The 7,639-nt window shown below is 29.7% G+C and overlaps 1 long non-coding RNA gene across 1 annotated transcript; it reads left to right on the top strand.

Annotated features, from left to right (window-relative positions):
• Positions 1–699: 699 nt before the first annotated feature.
• On the top strand, positions 700–7,246 carry LOC133777807 (uncharacterized). Its single transcript, XR_009868839.1, has 4 exons — positions 700–2,160; positions 5,141–6,446; positions 6,540–6,615; positions 6,976–7,246. It is a non-coding gene; the product is annotated as an uncharacterized LOC133777807 (long non-coding RNA).
• The last annotated feature ends 393 nt before the right edge of the window (positions 7,247–7,639 follow it).

Genomic DNA, 7,639 nt, shown 5'->3' with positions numbered 1-7,639 from the left:
TTTTCTAAGTTTAACCTATAGTCTAGGAATATTAATTTTAACCTAAGGTTTGATTAATATGACTGATATTGAGGGTAATATTTATTATATTATAAGGTTTAGATAAGACCCAATAAGATAATAGCACATGTCATGTGTATGTTTAATAATGATTAAGTATTTTGAGGATTAAATTTATTAAGGTTAAAATTTGAATATCCTAGGGTCAGTTAGTAGCTTTAAGAACGTTAGAGGGCTTAGTCAAGGCTGTTTACTCATTTCAAATTAAGCTAAAAATGTGTAATTTCGTGTTTAAATATTCAGCGTATGCCGATATATCGCAGCTATAGGGGGCGATATATCGCAGCACGGAAAAAAAAAATGTCGCACGATTGCCTCGGGCATACTGGCCTAGGCGATATATCGCCTCCTTCAGGGCATTTTGAAACTTTTTGAAAATGTTCTCCATTCAAATCTTCAACCTCTTGATAAGTCCAACATCTTTCTGAACGAGTCTTCAGCCTCTGCTGAACGATAATTCAAATATTTTTCACTTAAAAAGCCATTATTTTTATTCAAGATAAATGAAGATCTTTTCATTCCTAAACTCTATAAATAGGACCTAGTACCCAACCATTTATTCATCTATTAAGCTAAGTTCAGAGGCTACAAGTTGTTAGGTTAGTGTGAGAGTGTAAACACTTGGGTTGGGAATGATAACTCTACAAAATAGAGTTATTTTACCACATTTTATAAGCCAATTGTTGCTTAGTTCTTGAGTTTTAAATTAATTTATCAATTTTTTAAGTAATTTTGAATTTATTAGTTTTATTTTGATTTTATGTATTTTTATTTAATTTTTGTATTTATTTTGTTTAATTATGTTGTTACTAATTTATGTGTGTTTAATTTCTGTATGTAGGTGTATTTGTTGGAGCAAATGAAATGTTGATAAAATGTTGGTATAAAGAAATGAAAAAAGCAAGCCCAAAATGAAAGGCCCAATCCAATTCTTGACAATGCCATGTCATCAATCCATGTGCTTCTTTCTCCACCATTGGATTTGTAACTATAGGAAAAGATGACAATTTTGAGCATGAATCCATGTGCTTTTTTTTAGACCAATAGGAGTGTTATCCTTTACCAAAGAATTTATCTATAAATAGGAGTCTCATTTCACCATTTCAAGCACACCTTCTCTTACACCACTTCTTCCATCTCTCTATTCTCTCCATCTTTTTCTTTTCTTAGATTAGTTTTTATGTATTTTTAGAGGAATAATTTGGAGGTTCCTCCTCCAAATTTTCCTATTTATGTTGTAATTTTTATTTTGTTTTTGATAGTTATGGGTTTCTAATCCACTTAAAATTATTAAGGTGGAGGATGAACCAAGATATAACTATATAGTGTTTATTTTATGTTGACCTCCCAAAATGAGCAATAAAGTTTATGATTTTTCTTCTTCTAAATATTTCTTTCATCTATAATATCATGTATTTTAGATTGTTAGAACATATTTTACTTGGTTCTTAATTGTGGAAAAACATAGTATTCTTTGATTAAGATGTGTCATTAAATTGTTCACATCCAATGCTTAGAACAAAAATACTATATTTTGCTTTAGAAATAACATTATTTGATTTTTTTGTAGTTTCATTAAATTGATTCACAACTAATGCTTTGAAGTTATACTATTGAAGTGAAGGAAAATCTATATTTTTTGAATTAAAGAGAGCTTAAAGGAAGAATAATGTTTTGGAAAAGGTAATTAGATTAATTTCAATTATCACTAAAAATTGGGAAGTCAACATATTAATAAATATTATTATTTATATTTTGTGGATTCTAAAATCTTAATAATTTTATAAATAACTATTAAAAACAAATCTTTTTAGTTTATTTATTTTAATTTTTTTTAGTATTTTCTTTCTTTATTTTAAAACAAAACACATTAATCTTTGGAACTAGGTTAGAAATTTATTTCACTTTGGTAAAAATAGTTTTCTCTTTTGATTTAAGTCAACTCCTTTGGGTTCGACCTCGTGCTTACACGAAAACTATTCTATAAATACGATTCGTGCGCTTGCGAGTATAAATATTTAAACATACCCGTTTTGGGTCCATCAAGTTTTTGGCGCCGTTGCCGGGGAGTTGCAAATAAGAGAAACAATTTGTGTCAAGGTGAGTAAAATTCTTCTACTAGTTATTTTATTTTTTATTGTCAAAAAAAAAAACAAAAATCTAAGTATGCTCTGTGGTTGCGGTTTCGACTGATCTTCCACATCAGAAAATGTTTCTTGTCTTTGTCATTTAATTTTATTTTTCATTTATGTTTGCTAATTTTGTTTTGTTATTTAATTGTGTTTATTTCTTGTAATTTTAATTTGCAAAAAAAAAAAAAAATTTAAATCTCTTGAAATTCTAATTATGCTCTATGGTTGCAATTCCAATTGACCTTCCATATCAGAAAAGGTTTCTTGAGATTTTCACAAAAAAATTGTCATTGAGTTATTGCCATGTTTCCTATTGGTAGCATAGGTTACATGAGCCAAAATGGATGCCCTTGGAATAGTACTAGGAATTTTGACAATGCATATCATCCTAGGGAAAGAGAAGACATCAACGCTCAAATAGAAAATTTGTCTAGAACACTAGATGTCTTACAAGCTAGGCAAACTCAAGATGACCATAGGGAGATAAATAGTGCATTTCACTCTCATCACCATGAGAATTGTAGTCATCCATTGGAAAATCCCATTGATTTTAGTTGGAAGCCTGAGTACAACTATTATGCATCATCGCACTTTGATTATAATGAAACCAATGATGTGCATGCTTATGAGAATTCCTCAGAAATCCCATTTGATCCCACCTATAATCCAAATTCTACATGGAGTCAAAACATGTCTCCAATCAACCATGTGCATCAATTCAACACGCCTAATCTGGGTTATGCCCAACCCGATCTGTCATATCCTCCTCAACCAAAAATTAATCCATCTCTAGAGGATACCCTACAACAGTTCATGCAGTCGACCCAACAAATTTTGCATCATCAATCTCAATCCCTTTTGAAAATTGAGACACAAATGAGTCAACTTGCAACTATTATGATCGAGTCAGAAAAACAAGTTCTTCCTAGTCAACCCATTCACGACCCATTAAGTCAAAATGAGAGTGAAAAAATGAATGAAATTGTAGGAGAACCGTTGATAAGCATCCAACCAATTCTTGAAACTAAGAAGTTGGATGAAATGATTGTTGTGGCTCATGATGAAAAAGAAAAAGATATTGTTGTATTTCATGAGCCAATAGTTGAACCAATTTACATATTCACTCAAAGTCCAAAGGAGAATAAAAAAGATGTGCAATTTTCTTACTTCATTGAAATACCACCAAAATTGCATGTCTCTAATTACTTCGTAGGTGTGATGCTTTCAATTCTTATTTATGGCATTTGCATCAACATTATAGTTCACCCTACAAATGAAATTCTACACCATCGATTGGGTGTAGGATAAAAAAAAATAAAAAAAAATAGTCGGGCTAAAGACTATAAACTAAAGCGCTTTGTGGGAGGCAACCCATAAGTTTCAAGTTCCATTTTGTATTTCCTTTTGTATTTCACGTTTGTTGTGTGTTTGTTTCATGTTTTTCAAGTTCAAATAAGTTTGAAGGAAACTTCTAGCCCAAAAACGAAGGAGCCAAATCATGGAAGCATACATTCAAGGGAGTTTTCTTAACTTTTTCAAATTTATTGCTCATTGAGGACAATGTTTTGTTTAAGTTTGGGGGTAGTGTTGTGTGTTTTTTTTTTATATAAAATGTTCAAAAATTTTTTTGGTGATTTTTCATTTTTAGATGATAAATTGAATTTGAATTTAGTTCTTAGAAAAATGTGAATATTTCTTAAGCTCTATTTTTAATCTTTGGGTTAGTCTTGCTTAAATATAGATTTTTCATAAAAGAACACTTTCTATCTTTCTAAGAATTTTTGTGTAATTTAGATTAATTTATATAAGCATAAAATTTTGTAAATCTCACAAGTCCTAGAATTCGATTAATTATCTCTTGAGGCGAAATCCTAGAAAAGCACATCATTAGGGAAATGATTTAGGCTATCTTTGGAACGTTTGAGCCTTTTTACTTAATCACCGTTACGCACATTATTCCCTAGTTTACCCCATTTGAGCCAAACACGAGCCTTGTTATTGTTTTACCTATATGTGAAATCTAAAACTTCTTCATAAATTTCATTCTTTACACATGAGAAAATATCATAGAGCTATGCATCTTGATTTGTTACCAAAGTGAAAATAGGAAAGAAATTCGGAAAGCCACATCTTAAAAAATATATATATATATTGTGGCAAGCTAAAAAAAAAAAATTGAAGATTCCAAATGGGTGGAAAGAATTACTATGGAAATGTTATGGCGTATACTTGAAATATTGTGATGTCTAGTGAAAAGTTCGGAAATACTCATGTGTTAGGAAAAAGTGATCTAAGCTTAAATTCAATATCATTTTTCTCACCTTTTTCTTTACCCGCACATTACAAGCCTATAAAGTCCTATTGATCCTTGATTTTGTGTTGTTTTACATTAGTGGAGAGAGATAAGAAAAACGAACCTATGGGACTTTGTTACGAAAAAAAAATTAATTCATCATTCCTTGAGATTTAATTATTTTATCTTTGCATAAATTTTTCCAAAATTCCACATGATTACTTGGTAAATAGTTTTGTGTTTCCATATTGAAAATTAGTTGTTGAAAGCAAGATTGACTATTGGATTAATTACATGAGCTTAATGTCTCTTCATAATTTTCTTTGAGCTACTTTCATTATGCAATTTTTGAGGAAAACATTTGATATCTCCAATTAAAAAAAAAAAAATGTGTGTTTTTAATTTTTCTTTTGCTTGAGGACTAGCAAAACATTAAGTATGGGGGTGTGATAACTCTACAAAATAGAGTTATTTTACCACATTTTATAAGCCAATTGTTGCTTAGTTCTTGAGTTTTAAATTAATTTATCAATTTTTTAAGTAATTTTGAATTTATTAGTTTTATTTTGATTTTATGTATTTTTATTTAATTTTTGTATTTATTTTGTTTAATTATGTTGTTACTAATTTATGTGTGTTTAATTTCTGTATGTAGGTGTATTTGTTGGAGCAAATGAAATGTTGATAAAATGTTGGTATAAAGAAATGAAAAAAGCAAGCCCAAAATGAAAGGCCCAATCCAATTCTTGACAATGCCATGTCATCAATCCATGTGCTTCTTTCTCCACCATTGGATTTGTAACTATAGGAAAAGATGACAATTTTGAGCATGAATCCATGTGCTTTTTTTTAGACCAATATGAGTGTTATCCTTTACCAAAGAATTTATCTATAAATAGGAGTCTCATTTCACCATTTCAAGCACACCTTCTCTTACACCACTTCTTCCATCTCTCTATTCTCTCCATCTTTTTCTTTTCTTAGATTAGTTTTTATGTATTTTTAGAGGAATAATTTGGAGGTTCCTCCTCCAAATTTTCCTATTTATGTTGTAATTTTTATTTTGTTTTTGATAGTTATGGGTTTCTAATCCACTTAAAATTATTAAGGTGGAGGATGAACCAAGATATAACTATATAGTGTTTATTTTATGTTGACCTCCCAAAATGAGCAATAAAGTTTATGATTTTTCTTCTTCTAAATATTTCTTTCATCTATAATATCATGTATTTTAGATTGTTAGAACATATTTTACTTGGTTCTTAATTGTGGAAAAACATAGTATTCTTTGATTAAGATGTGTCATTAAATTGTTCACATCCAATGCTTAGAACAAAAATACTATATTTTGCTTTAGAAATAACATTATTTGATTTTTTTGTAGTTTCATTAAATTGATTCACAACTAATGCTTTGAAGTTATACTATTGAAGTGAAGGAAAATCTATATTTTTTGAATTAAAGAGAGCTTAAAGGAAGAATAATGTTTTGGAAAAGGTAATTAGATTAATTTCAATTATCACTAAAAATTGGGAAGTCAACATATTAATAAATATTATTATTTATATTTTGTGGATTCTAAAATCTTAATAATTTTATAAATAACTATTAAAAACAAATCTTTTTAGTTTATTTATTTTAATTTTTTTTAGTATTTTCTTTCTTTATTTTAAAACAAAACACATTAATCTTTGGAACTAGGTTAGAAATTTATTTCACTTTGGTAAAAATAGTTTTCTCTTTTGATTTAAGTCAACTCCTTTGGGTTCGACCTCGTGCTTACACGAAAACTATTCTATAAATACGATTCGTGCGCTTGCGAGTATAAATATTTAAACATACCCGTTTTGGGTCCATCAGGGAATTATAAGCTTGATCATTATAAGCTTACCAAACACTTGGGAAGTAAGGTTTTATAGCATTTCGGTTCAAGGTTTAGATTGGCTATAGAAGCATTCAAGGTATTCCACACTCTAGTTCATTTGGTATTATTTTCTTTATGTTCTTGTAGTCTTCTACTCAGTATTCTAACCTTATTCCTTATTCTTGGTTAGGAAATCTAAGAACTTGCACATAAGTTTTTGGAGTGTTCCAAAGTCCCAAAATCTGTTCTCATATCCCAGTAATTTGGTAAGGAAAATAGGATAGGATTTATGTGTTATATGATTTTATATGTTATCTTATGATTTTATGTTATGTAATATGCTATGCTAAGTATGTTTGTAGACTTGGGCATATGACCTATACAACTAACAAGCCCCAAATAGATTATGGGCATATGACTTGCTTAGCTAGCAAGCCCCACTAATCTAATGGGCATATGACTTGTTTAGTTTATGGGACCCCAAGTAATAATGACCATTATAGTATGTATGTGACATAAGTGTTATGATATGTTTTATGTTTCTTTATGAAATTTATGTGTATGGTTTATGTGTTAGATTTTCCTTGCTGGGCATTAGGCTCACTCCTTTTTGTTTATATGTGCAGGAAAATAGCTTTAGTGGCAGGAAAGGTTCTTGGTAGTTTTGGGCATGTGTATTGAGGCGGAATGGATTCAAAGAGCCAAGAGTTTCGATTCGAGGATGAAGTCTTTACTTATGTTTTTATGTGCATTTTTCCGCACTTACTTATGTAATCTCTTTTAATTACAATTATGTTATGTTTTGATTTTAAAACAATGGGATCCCATATCCTAACTTAAATTTTATGTAAGTTTAACCTTTATTTTACAAGTTTTTAATAAAGTTATGATCTTTTCACTTGTAAGTTCTATTAAGGATTAGGGTCTATGTGTAGTTTTCATTAATGGTCCAAAGTCTAGAGTAGTTGGGTCATTACAGTTATTTCCAGAACATTAGCAAAGTAGATAAGATTGGATGTATTTGTTACATCAGACTGGACCGATATTGACAGTAGACAGGATAAGTAAACATACCGTTATTATCTATTCTAGTCATATCATATAGTTGACCATAGGTCAATTCAATCTCAATTCTGAGTGGTTAGTATTCTAGTTGATTGTATTAGTTGAGTTTTTTGACTTGTTCATTACCAGCTTACCCTACGGACTAGCCCATACTTACATCTTGGGAACTCAGTAGTATAATTGAGTGAGAGTGTTAATCATAGATATGAACATCTAGAGCTTCTA

Source organism: Humulus lupulus, chromosome 5 (genome assembly GCF_963169125.1).
Source record: "Humulus lupulus chromosome 5, drHumLupu1.1, whole genome shotgun sequence".
Classification (NCBI taxonomy): Eukaryota; Viridiplantae; Streptophyta; class Magnoliopsida; order Rosales; family Cannabaceae; genus Humulus; species Humulus lupulus.
This window is presented reverse-complemented; position numbering and strand designations above follow the sequence as displayed.